Raw genomic sequence first — 11872 nt, 5'->3', positions numbered from 1 at the left:
AGCTTCAATGTCACCAAACTGTCAGACACGCCTCTAGTATTGGGCATGAGTTGGCTGCACAGGCATAGCCCAGCGTTGGCGTGGTACCAGCGCCAACTGACCTTCGGCTCATCCTATTGTGCGGAACATTGCATTCTGCCTAGCCCGGAAGGGGAAGAGGATGACCCGCAGCTGCAATTAGGCACGCTGCAAGCAGTGCCACTCAAGTACGCAGCGTTTTTGGAGGTTTTCTGCGAGAAAGAAGCGGACAAGCTGCCTCCCCACCGGCCCTATGACTGCAAGATTGACCTCCTGCCTGGGGCGACGCTGCCAACAGGGAAACTGTATTCCATGTCTGAAGACGAGATGCAGGAACTCAGTGAGTTCATAGACCTCAACTTGAAGCGCGGTTTCATCCGAGAGTCGAAGGCAGTGAAGAAGAAGGACACGCCCCAAAAAAGACTTGTGGTAGACTTCAGAATTTTAAATTCCAGAACCAAGCCCACGGCCTTTCCCATGCCCAAGATAGACGACCTGCTCGCAACGGTGAGGAAAGGACGCATTTTCACAAAGTTGGATCTGCGAGGGGCGTACAACTTGATTCGCATACGGGAGGGCGACGAGTGGAAGACTGCCATGTTCACGCCCCTGGGCACCTATGAATACAGAGTTATGCCCTTCGGTTTACAAAATGGCGCTCACTGTTTTCAAGCCTTCATGCATCACGTCCTGGCGGGTCTCCTCTACAAGAAATGCGTATGCTTCTTGGACGACATCCTGATATTCTCAGAATCAGAAGAGACCCACGAGGGAGACGTCAAGGAGGTTCTGCAGAGACTGCAGGAGCATCGGCTGTACGCCAAGCTGGAGAAGTGCCAGTTCGACAGGAAGGAGGTGGATTTCCTGGGCTACAAGTTGTCAGACAAGGGGCTCGCCATGGACAGCACCAAGGTTCGCGCAGTGTTGGACTGGAAGAGCCCGCGCAATCGGAAGGAGGTCCAGCGGTTTGTGGGTTTCGCCAACTTTTTACTTTTTACTTTTGATTCTTAAACTGACCAAATCCTTTCTCTGCAAGGTTAAACTGGAAAAGCCTCCCCATTGTCTCTTTCCTCACAAGATATGTCTGTTTGATTGAATAAGGTGTGAGCCTGTGACCTGGCCCAGGAAATAAGTATTTTACCACTACAAAAGAATGGCCAGGCTCCCCAGGAAATTCAATCAAGTAACTTGCCAGACAGGAGATAAACTGTGACAGGAGAAAAACAACATTTAAATTTCTGTGATGTAGGTGGGATGTATCTGAGGGGTGGTCTTAGGTTACACCCCTTCTGTGATGTATGCATAATGTTTCTGGGGGTGGTCTTGATCTACAGGATGGGAATTTCAAAAGTCTTTATAAGCCCTTGCACAGCCCTTCCTCTCCTGCGTGTGAGGGGAGTACCCTGTTGCAACAGATCAATAAAGATCAAGCTTACTAGCTGCTTTGCTTCTCAATATTCTCTGGTTGGCCTCTGTTATTTTCTCCTACCAATAGGGAACCTATGTAAGGACTCTATATGGGCTCTTGGATACCCCATAAGGGAAAAGGGCATATTTTTATTTACAACAACCCGGAGGTGTCTCCGGACAGCGCTGGCCCCCGGCCTCTTAAGTGAGATGGGCGCACAATCCTAGAGTCGGACACGACTGGCCTGTACGGGCAGGGGTACCTTTACCTTACCTTTAAGGAGCAAAGACACTATCACGGGCAAGAAGATTTCTTTTTAGTAAATGAAAGTCTTGTCAAAATGAAGAGAACATAAAGGAGCACAAACTTTGGCAAAAGATGTGGAAGCAGACAGTAATGTTGAAAATGAATTTGAGGAGCACATTTAGCACTGAAACTGCACTGTTTGGGCCGACTGCTAATCCTGATATGAGTAATTTTTGCTTTTCAGCATAAGCTCTTCCTTGCACCAGCTTTACCTGGGATGAGGGAATCTTTACGACAGTCGTACAGCATCCCAAGCTGGAATGGGCGGCCCAGGGCTGGTATTTCAACTGTGTCATCTGATCTGTCCATGGCTTAGGTCCAGGTTGCTCTCCTGCCTTCACCTTCCTGCAAGAAACAAGAGATGTGAAGAACTCCGGAAAGATTATTTGGCATGCAGAGCGTGTGGGGAAAAGAGGAAGGCCAAAAAAAGGGGGGGGAGGTAATGTCTCATTGGGGGCGGGGGGAGATTAGACGTTTGTATGTAGTAGTTGCACATGTGGGAGGTAGTTTGTGGAACTGATCTTCTTCTTGCTTCCCTCCCATCCACAGCCCCCTGTAGCAGCTGAAAACTCTATCCTGTGATCCCTGCACCCTGAACAAAGGGGACTGTGTCACGCAGAATTGCAGTGGGAAAGGAAATCACCCTGAAACTGGGAAAAGGGATCATGTGCCAATGGGGGTCTGCATGGACAGGATTCCTAGGCCCAAAGTCAGGTGAATCCCACTGCAGCCCTGTATGGCAGACACTACACTATCCAGGCCCTCTGGAAAGGGTTGGGGGGGGGGCACAAGGGGTCACAGGAGCTGGAAGGGAAGAGCAATATTTTCCATGCACAAACACTGGGTGCTTCCTACACCGAATTTCCGTTTGGCTGAGAATTGTGCCTGCTGAGAACATTTTGGATGGTAGAGAAATATTCTACCACCACCAGTTTTGGCACCACTCTGGCGCAGTATTCAAGGAGGCTATCAAAGTGGGGAACTCATACATGCAGCCAGCCAAATCACATAACAACAACAATAATTATGGCAGGAATCATGAATGATGCTGCCATAGCTAACAGCGAGATACACAGAGTAGTATTTGGCAGAAACAAACTGCAGTGGAAGCAGCGCTGATCGTGATGAATGTAAGCTGAAATGGAAGGTGCGGCTCTCTTATATTACTTCTTGTGCTGCACCAAGAAGTTTATGGCACAATGGGAGTCAAATTACTTGTAGAAAATCTTTTGTAGAGGAACACAGAATTGTAGAGTTGGAAGGCACACCCAAAGGTCATCTAGTCCAACCCGCTGCAATCACAGCTGAAGAATCCCTGATGGCCATCCAACCTCTGCTTGAAAACCTCCACCACCCCTTGTGGGAGTCTGTTCCACAGTAGAACAGCTTCTACCATCAGCTGGAAAGTCATTTCTTGACATTTGAATCCACTGGTTCAGGTCCTGCCCCCTGGACCAGCAGCAAAGAGCCTGTTCCATCTTCCCTGTGTCAGCCCTTCAGGTATTTCAAGATGGCGCTCATATCATGTCTCAATCTTCTCTTCTCCAGGCTAACCACACCCAACTCCCTCAACCACTTCCCCCAAAAGCTTGGTTTCCTGACCCTTCATCATCTTGGTCTCCTGCCCCAGCACACGTTCCAGCTTGTCAGTATCTTTCTTAAACTGTGGTGCCCTGAACCTTACAAAGTGTTGGAAGGGACCCCCTAGAGTAATCTAGTCCAACCCCCTGCAATGCAGGAATCTCAGCTAAAGCATCCATTTACATTTAACCACTTCCAGTGTCTTTCTTTATTAAGACTTTGACTAGGTTTCCTGTTCATTAAATGTCTCCCAATACCCTTTTCCATCTGTCTGCAAAACAATTCAAGATTAATCCCAATAGCCCTGTCTAGCCAATTCTCTTTTCAGGCATACGGTGCCCACCATAGAGCCCAAAACAATTTATTCTTTTCTGTGTTCTGGAACGGACATTCACTACATGCAGTCCCTAAAAGCAGCTAGTTCTGTACTGTAAAAGGCAGTTTAGCTAGGCCATAAACCCAAAAGTAAATGGAATAATCAAAATGATAGTTTTATGAAATCATTGTTTTCTCCAACACACACACACACACACACACACACACACACCCCTGACCAGAAAACCCAAACCAGTTGTAGTGTGGGATGTATTTACACTGGTGAAAGGAAATCTCTCCCTTTCTGAGAAAGGCTCTGGCTGGGGAGAAACCTTCCTTACAACTGGCCTTGACTGGCTGCGAACTTGAGTTCCCTGTGCCTTCGCCTCTTTTGCTTTCACTTTACTTGGCAGAGCCCAGTCTGAACTCCCTTCACTCTGCGCACCAGATCCAGCACCACTTGGAAAAATCAACCAGTCCAAAATGCAGCAGCCAGATTACTGGCCAAGCTATTAATGGGTTGGCAGAAACAGTTGCCGATTTGGTAGGAGAGTGTGGCTGGAATAATCTTGAAGCTGCCAAAAGGGAGAAGAGCAGGGCCAAGCTTACAAGACAAAGCTGCTCATGTTTGTTCCTATTTCTTTCCCTTTTGTAGAAATTTAGAAATTTAGATATCCAAGGAGGGCTTCCTTCAGAGTAGTATCCTTACCCCACATTCAGGACCACACCTGATGGGGCATTAGGTGCCTCCAGCACCCAGCTGTTCACCCCACCACACCTCAATTAAACAGAGTTCAAGGCAGTACACATTTCAGCAGCACAACAGATCTGACAAGGAAATGGGTTCTGCAATTTGCCACCTGCTCTCAGCCTCTCTTCCTGGGCAGCAGACCTTTCATTCAATCACTTTGCAAGGAGGGAAGATTCCTCCTATACAGAGTGGGAAAAGCCAAAGGTGTGAGATAGCAGAAGTGGAGTTGGAGCTGAGTTCCACCTATGCTCTGATTGTGCTTGCAGAAACTGGGCAGGGTGCCAACCCTTTGAAGATCCCTCAGTTTCTCTTGACACCCCCAGCTTTCCCCCAAAAGGAAAGGTAGGGCAGAGAGGGAGAGAAAGAGATCTGATGCGGGTCTCCCCCAAATTGCGAGGATTAAGAGCAATCTCACACAAGTTGCAGTCTTAAAATAGGAGAAAGGGGCAGAGAGTAGAGAAGAATAAACAGTGGGGGATGCCATCAGTGACTGAAGTACTTTCTCATTAATTGATGGAGACTGGTAAACCAAGCCAAGGGAACACACAGAAATGTCCAGGATGAAACAGCCCAGATGGTCCACAGCCGCCTGCCCCCTCCCTCCTGCAAGGAAGCAACTGGCAGCAGCAGAGGTGCTCAGCATCTTAGGAGCCAGGCCAGGGGTCCCCCTAGTCCCACCCCAAAGCCCAGGAGAGCCTTGCGCTGCAGCCTTCATTCCTTTGCTCCACGTCTTGGCCATATCAGGATGGATTTGTGGCCTTTCCAAAGAGCCAGAGAGCAGGAGGCGAGGGCATCATCAGCGCAAGATCCCCTCTGCAATATGCCAGCTGGAACGGTTTGCAGCAGCCATGCAAAAGAAGCCTTGGACAACAAAAGAAGCCGTGACAACTTCTAACGTGCAAACGCGTCTTACCAGAAACGTGGAAATCGGATGAATCTTGCCTCCAAGTGGCTCTCTTGCTTGAGTTTGTCTCGACTTGTGTTGGTCCCCTCTTAAAGCACAAGTCGGTTTCGGCCACAGAGGCCACTTCTCCTTTTATCTATTTGGGAGTGACAAAGTGCAAGGGGACAAGGATCACTTTCAGGGGGAGAAGGAAGTTGCGAGATGGTGGGAACCCATTTCCACTCATCAGCATTTCACTCCAAAAAGGCTCTTAAGCAGTGCATCGCAGAGTTGGAAGGGACCCCAAGGGCCATCTAGTCCAACCCCCTCCTGCGGCCTCCCCACAAGTCGGATCCATGCAGAATCAAGGTCCTTAGTTGCACAACCCTCCCTTTCCTGGTATCTGGACCCAAAGTGGATCCATGGAAGCTGGTCGGCTTCATACAGCAGGGATCGACATTACGGGGGATCTGTTCTCCCCCCTGGGCTTTTGGGAAAGAGGTTGTCAGCAGGGCCTCCATCTTGGCCTCAGATATGTGGGCTCTTGGCAGTAGAGGAAGGTTTCCCTCGACATCGAGCCACAATCAGTCTCAATTTATATGAGATTAGGAGAGAAGAGACTTTCTGGAGTAAAAGCAGTTGACCCAGCAGGAGGACCCTGAGATGTTTGGGTGAAGGGCAATATACAAGGAACAACCGCAATAAATATTATCTTCCATTTTTGTGCATTGTGGCAGCAGCAGCAGGGCCATGCTCTGGGGGAACCCACCAAACCCCTCACAGATGAAGGAGGAAATTCTGTGTATTCAGGGGGTGGAAGAGCTGACAGGAGTTTGCCTCCCACGAAATTAAAAGACGCCTGCTTCTTGGGAGAAAAGCAATGACAAACCTAGACACCATCTTAAAAAGCAGAGACATCACCTTGCCAACAAAGGTCCATATAGTAAAAGCTATGGTTTTCCCAGTAGTGATGTATGGAAGTGAGAGCTGGACCATAAAGAAGGCTGATCGCCGAAGAATGGATGCTTTTGAATTATGGTGCTGGAGGAGACTCTTGAGAGTCCCATGGACTGCAAGAAGATCCAACCTCTCCATTCTGAAGGAAATCAGCCCTGAGTGCTCACTGGAAGGACAGATATTCTAAGGAAGAATTTGTATAGTGTTTGGGAGAAACATAAAAATCTGCTGGAAAGGAAAACACCTTTATGACTCTCTCCTACTGAGGCTGTTACAATTTTATTTTATTTTAAATATTTTATTAAGGATTTTCTTGTTTTACAGAAGTAAGTGCAATGCCTCGTATCTTTTTCCATGTAACATTATTACAATTCCGTTTCATTTTTTGAGACATTAGGGGGAGAAGAAAAAAAAGGGGGGGAAATAGGGGTGGAGGGAAGGAAGATAGATGGGGGTTATGGACAGACGATGGGCAACTTGCAGGGAACTGCTGCACTTTACAGAGGGGGACCCTAAACTGAAATCAATGAAAAGTGTAAGGAGCCACGTGACAGACTGGCTACAATATCATCAGTTACATGAAATGTTTAAAAAAGACAGGAAAAAATTTTTGGACCAAATTTCACAATTTGAAAAAGAACTTCTACAAAACAAAGAGAAACCTTTGTCCCAAATGTATAATTTATTATTAGACTGGGAAACAAAAGACAAGCTTGTTTAAGCCTCAATGACACACTGGGCAATAGATATACCTGTATACCTGAAGGAGCATCTCCACCCCCATCGTTCTGCCCGGACACTGAGGTCCAGCTCCAAGGGCCTTCTGGTGGTTCCCTCCCTGTGAGAAGTGAGGTTACAGGGAACCAGGCAGAGGGCTTTCTCGGTGGTGGCACCCGCCCTGTGGAACACCCTCCCATCAGATGTCAAAGCGATAAATAACTACCTGACATTTAGAAGACAGAAAATGCACAACTTGCAGACTTAACATATAGAATAAGAGAACAAGAAGAACATACATTTAGAGGAAGATAGGAAAATGTTTATTGAGTATATGGGAAATAATAGTGTACAGCAGAAAACGCTGGCAGCATTAAGATAAATTCAGCAGTGTAAGTAAGTTTTGATGGATGCAATAATGGAATACTGATTGGTATAGTTTTTGTAAAATATGCAGGGATTTATGATATACAAAAGGAACCTTGGAAAGAAACAGAGGGAAGTAATTGATATTTTAAGGATGTAAAATGAGTATTTTAAATTGTAAAACAGAAAATTTAATAAAAATTATATAAAAACAGAAAAGGGTGAATCCTTGGCATGTACTGTGCCCCCCCTTTTCCCCTCCCTTTTAGAGCATCACCCAGGAGGGCAGACTTTGCCTCCAACCACCAACCGCCCCTTAAAAACCAAGTGCAGAAGGTGCATTGTGGCAATTGCAAAATATTTTCCCACCCCCCAATCCCCCACCCTCCATTTCCTCCTGCAGGAGGGATCCTCACCTCTGCTTAATTCCACCAGTTTTCACTACCTTGACTTCTGCTGGGCAGTTTTCTCAGCCTGCAGGTGTTTCTGGTCTGGCTGTTTCTCTCTGCAACTTCAGGCAGCCTCTGACTCTCTTCCTTCCTCTCAGAGTTCTGAGTCTGACGCAGGTTTTGAGTGCACATCAATAGCAGAAAGTTTGACATATGCTCAGCAGTGGAAACTGAAAGTGTTTTCTTCTCAGTTGATTCATCCAGTTACTTATCCATAAAAGGGCATCAAAAGAGCCCGGCTGATGGATCAGGCAAAAGACGGACCTGGCAACCAGGTGCCCCGACAGGGAGCTCACAAGCAAGACGTAAGCACAACGGCCTTTTCCACACTTGTGATTCTCAGCAACTGGGGTATTCAGAGGCACATTGAGCATCACCAGAATGCCAAACAGACCAGAGTAACATGGGAACTATGTATAAGGCAGCCTTATACAGAGTCAGACCATGTGCCATAGACTCATTACTGCCCTTGACTGGGACACTAGACTTCTGTTGAGGCAGCCTGGAATAGCCTTAGCCTTTTTTGCTGCTGCATCACACTGTGGGCTCATGTGAAGCTTGTGGTCTGCCAAGGAAGGAACTGATTGACCGTCTCAACAGAAGAAAGCCAGTTGCTACCGGGATGCCATTCCCTTCCAGATGCCAGAGCACAGCTGGAATACTGTGTCCAGTCCTGGGCGCCACAATTTAAGAAGGATGTTGACAAGCTGGAAGGTGGGCAGAGGAGGGCGACCGAGGTGATCAAGGGTCTGGAGACGAAGCCTTGGGAGGAACAGTTGATGAGGTTGGGGATGTTTAGCCTGGAAAAGAGGAGGCTGAGAGGAGATAGGAGAGCCATCTTCAAATATCGGAAGGGCTGTCCCATGGAAGATGCACCAAGCTTGTATTCTCCTTCTCCAGAGGGTAGGACTCGAACCAATGGCATCATGTTACAAGAAAGGAGATTCTGGCTAAACCTCAGGAAAAGATTTCAGACAGTAGAAGCAGTTTGGCAGTGGAATGGTCTCCCTCAGGAGGTGGTGGACTTTCCTGCCTTGGAGATTTATAAGCAGAGGGTAGATGGTCACCTGTCATGGATGCTTTAGATGAGATTCTCGCATTGCAGGGGGCTGGGCTAGATGACCTTTGGGGTGTCCCTTCTGACTGTACCATTCTAGGATTCTAGCATTCTGTGCGTACTGTAAAAAAGGAAGCTGATAAACTCCTCACTCCTGCATCACTAATAATAATAATAATAATAATAATAATAATAATAATACTGAACAGGGCTGCCTTCAGATGTCTTCTGAATGTCAGGTAGTTGTTTATCTCTTTGACATCTGATGGGAGGACATTCCACAGGGAGGGCGCCACCACCGAGAAGGCCCTCTGCCTGGTTCCCTGTAGCTTTGCTTCTTGCAGTGAGGGAACTGCCAGAAGGCCCTCGGCACTGGACCTCAGTGGCCAGGCAGAACAATGGGGATGGAGACACTCCTTCAGGTCTACTGAGCCGAGACCGCTTAGGGCTTTAAAGGTCAACACCAACACTTTGAATTGTGCTTGGAAACATACTGTGCAATAGAGCTAATTCCCAGGCTGCAGATCCCAAAGAGCAAGCTCTCTCCACTCTTGGAACGTGGGCTGGTTGCTCCTGGACAAAAATCTCCAGAAGGGCTCATCCCCCCTTCCACTGCTTGTGGGGACACCCATGCAGTTTGCAAAGCAAAGAAACACAGAGGAGTGGAGAACTTGCACTGACTTGAAAAACCTCAACCGGGTCCTGCTGCCCAACTGCTACCTGCAGAAGCTTCTCCCCCACCTTTTTCTGGGTGTTTGTGCTGGTTGTGCAGACTCAATTTCACCACTGAGTGTGTCCTGGGAAAGGATCTGTGGTCAACCCCACCTGTACGTGAGAGATCCTTCTTCGTGTGCCTCCTCCTCAAGGGGTCCAGAGGGTGGCAAAATGAGGACAGGGCCTTTTCCCCATTGGTGAAATGCTCTCCCAAAGAGACTCGCCTGGCACCTTCATTATGCATCTTTAGGTGCCAGGCGAAAACGCTCCTCTCCAACAAGGCCTTTGGTGGATGGACATCCAAAGTGCTTTTATATGTGTTGTGCAAGGGGGATTATTGGTTTTTGTTCTTATTATGTATTTCATCCTCATCCTCATCATCAATGCCACTCTGATGAATATACCTGTATGCCAGATACATTTACAAACACACACTTGTTGCCTTCACAGCACATATGTTTCACTCCAGTTCTATGCATGTGAAATAATGTTTGTGCACAGCTGGAGTTAGCCACACTCAGAGGCAGTGATGCTTCTGAATTGCAGCTGCTGGAAACTCCAGGGGGCAGGGGAGTTGTTCTTGAGCTCAGCTCCTGCTTGCAGGCTTCCCTTGGGAGCATCTGGCTGGTCACTGTGAGAACAGGAGGCTGGACTCGATAGCTCTGTTGCTTAGAGCGTGGTGCTGATAACGCCAAGCTTGCAGGTTTGGTCACTATATGGGACAGCTGCCTTGCAAGGGGTTGGAATAGATGATCCTGGGGGTCCCACCCAACTCTTCAGTTCTATGAGTTTGTGACTCGATGGGCGGCTGGCCAGATCCAGAAGGGCTCTTCATATGTTCTTATGTTCTTCCTGTTTGCCAAGAGCAGAGAGATTAGTATGTTGTTGTTGTTGTTGTTTAGTCGTTCAGTCGTGTCCGACTCTTCGTGACCCCATGGACCAGAGCACGCCAGGCACTTCTGTCTTCCACTGCCACCCGCAGTTTGGTCAGATTCATGTTTGTAGCTTCGAGAACACTGTCTAACCATCTCGTCCTCTGTTGTCCTCTTCTCCTTGTGCCCTCCATCTTTCCCAACATCAGGGTCTTTTCCAGTGAGTCTTCTCTTCTCATGAGGTGGCCAAAGTATTGGAGCCTCAGCTTCACGATCTGTCCTTCCAGTGAGCACTCCGGGCTGATTTCCTTAAGAATGGATGCGTTTGATCTTCTTGCAGTCCATGGGACTCTCAAGAGTCTCCTCCAGCACCATAATTCAAAAGCATCAATTCTTCGGCGATCAGCCTTCTTTATGGTCCAGCTCTCACTTCCACTCACTCACAGATTAGTATACTGTTTTGCATTAAAGGTCATTCAAATGAAAGATGGAAATGGCCAGCCAGAAAAGCAACACAACCTTCCTGCCTGTCGGTTTCCGGACCCAAACAGGGTGTTCTTTCTAACCGTGTGATTTCTCAGAAATGGCCCATGGCAGATCACTTTCGCTTTCCCTCCTCCCAAAACCAACAAACCACCAAACCACACACACACACACACACACATTTTAAAAAAAACCAGTTAAAAACCGGTTAAAACAAATTTGGAAGTAGAAGGAAGAATTTTACAGCATCCTACTGAGATTAGGAGTGCTTTTCAAAAATATTTTAGACAGCTTTATTCTCAACAACCACAGAAAGATACAGATATAGAGGAATTCTTGAAAGCAAATGGGCTATCAAAAATATCTCAAGAAAGCAAATCTAAACTGAGTTGTAGGATAACAGAACAAGAGGTGGAGAGTGCCATTCAAAATATGCAACTAGGCAAGTCTCCAGGACCTGATGGATTGACTGCAAGATATTACAAATCATTGAAAGACTGGCTAATTCAACCCTTAAAGGAAGTATGTAATGAAATACTCCAGGGGAAAAGGGCACCAGAAACGTGGAAAGAAGCCTTTGTGACTCTCATACCAAAGACAGATTCTGAAAAACATCAACTTAAGAACTATCGGCCTATATCATTGCTTAATGTGGATTACAAAATGTTTGCAGATATCTTGGCTAGAAGATTGAAGAAAGTTTTAATAGAGGAGATTCATAAGGACCAAGCAGGCTTCCTCCCAGGAAGACACTTATCAGATAATGTGAGGAATATAATTGACATTTTGGAACTCTTACAGGAAAAGATAAATACAAAAGCGGCTTTGATATTTGTGGACGCGGAAAAAGCCTTTGACAATATTTCTTGGGGTTTCATGAAGAAGAATCTTCAAGGTATGGGGGTAGGCCAAGAATTTGAAAATGGTATAGGAGCAATCTATTCTGAACAAAAAGCTAAACTAATTGTTAATAATGTTTTGACTGAGGAGTTCAG

At 47.0% G+C, this 11872-nt stretch overlaps 1 protein-coding gene across 2 annotated transcripts in view; it reads right to left on the bottom strand.

Moving 5' to 3' along the window:
• Positions 1-1724: 1724 nt before the first annotated feature.
• The window catches only part of LOC310669972 (verrucotoxin subunit beta-like), a 70843-nt gene continuing 60695 nt past the window's right edge, over positions 1725-11872 (bottom strand). The window contains exons 1-3 of one of the 2 annotated variants that reach the window (XR_014507466.1): positions 7748-7901; positions 5293-5419; positions 1725-2077 (exon numbers count right to left, since the gene is read on the bottom strand). The gene's annotated coding sequence lies outside the window, so the exon portion shown is untranslated. Of the gene's footprint in view, positions 2078-5292; positions 5420-7747; positions 7902-11872 lie in introns of those variants that run through there. The other variant, XR_014507465.1, reaches the window with a different exon arrangement.

This window comes from Podarcis tiliguerta, assembly GCF_965153285.1.
Source record: "Podarcis tiliguerta genome assembly, contig: HAP1_SCAFFOLD_137, whole genome shotgun sequence".
NCBI classification, from domain to species: Eukaryota; Metazoa; Chordata; class Lepidosauria; order Squamata; family Lacertidae; genus Podarcis; species Podarcis tiliguerta.
The sequence above is the reverse complement of the archived record's forward strand: the minus strand, read 5'-3'. Positions and strand labels throughout refer to the sequence as shown.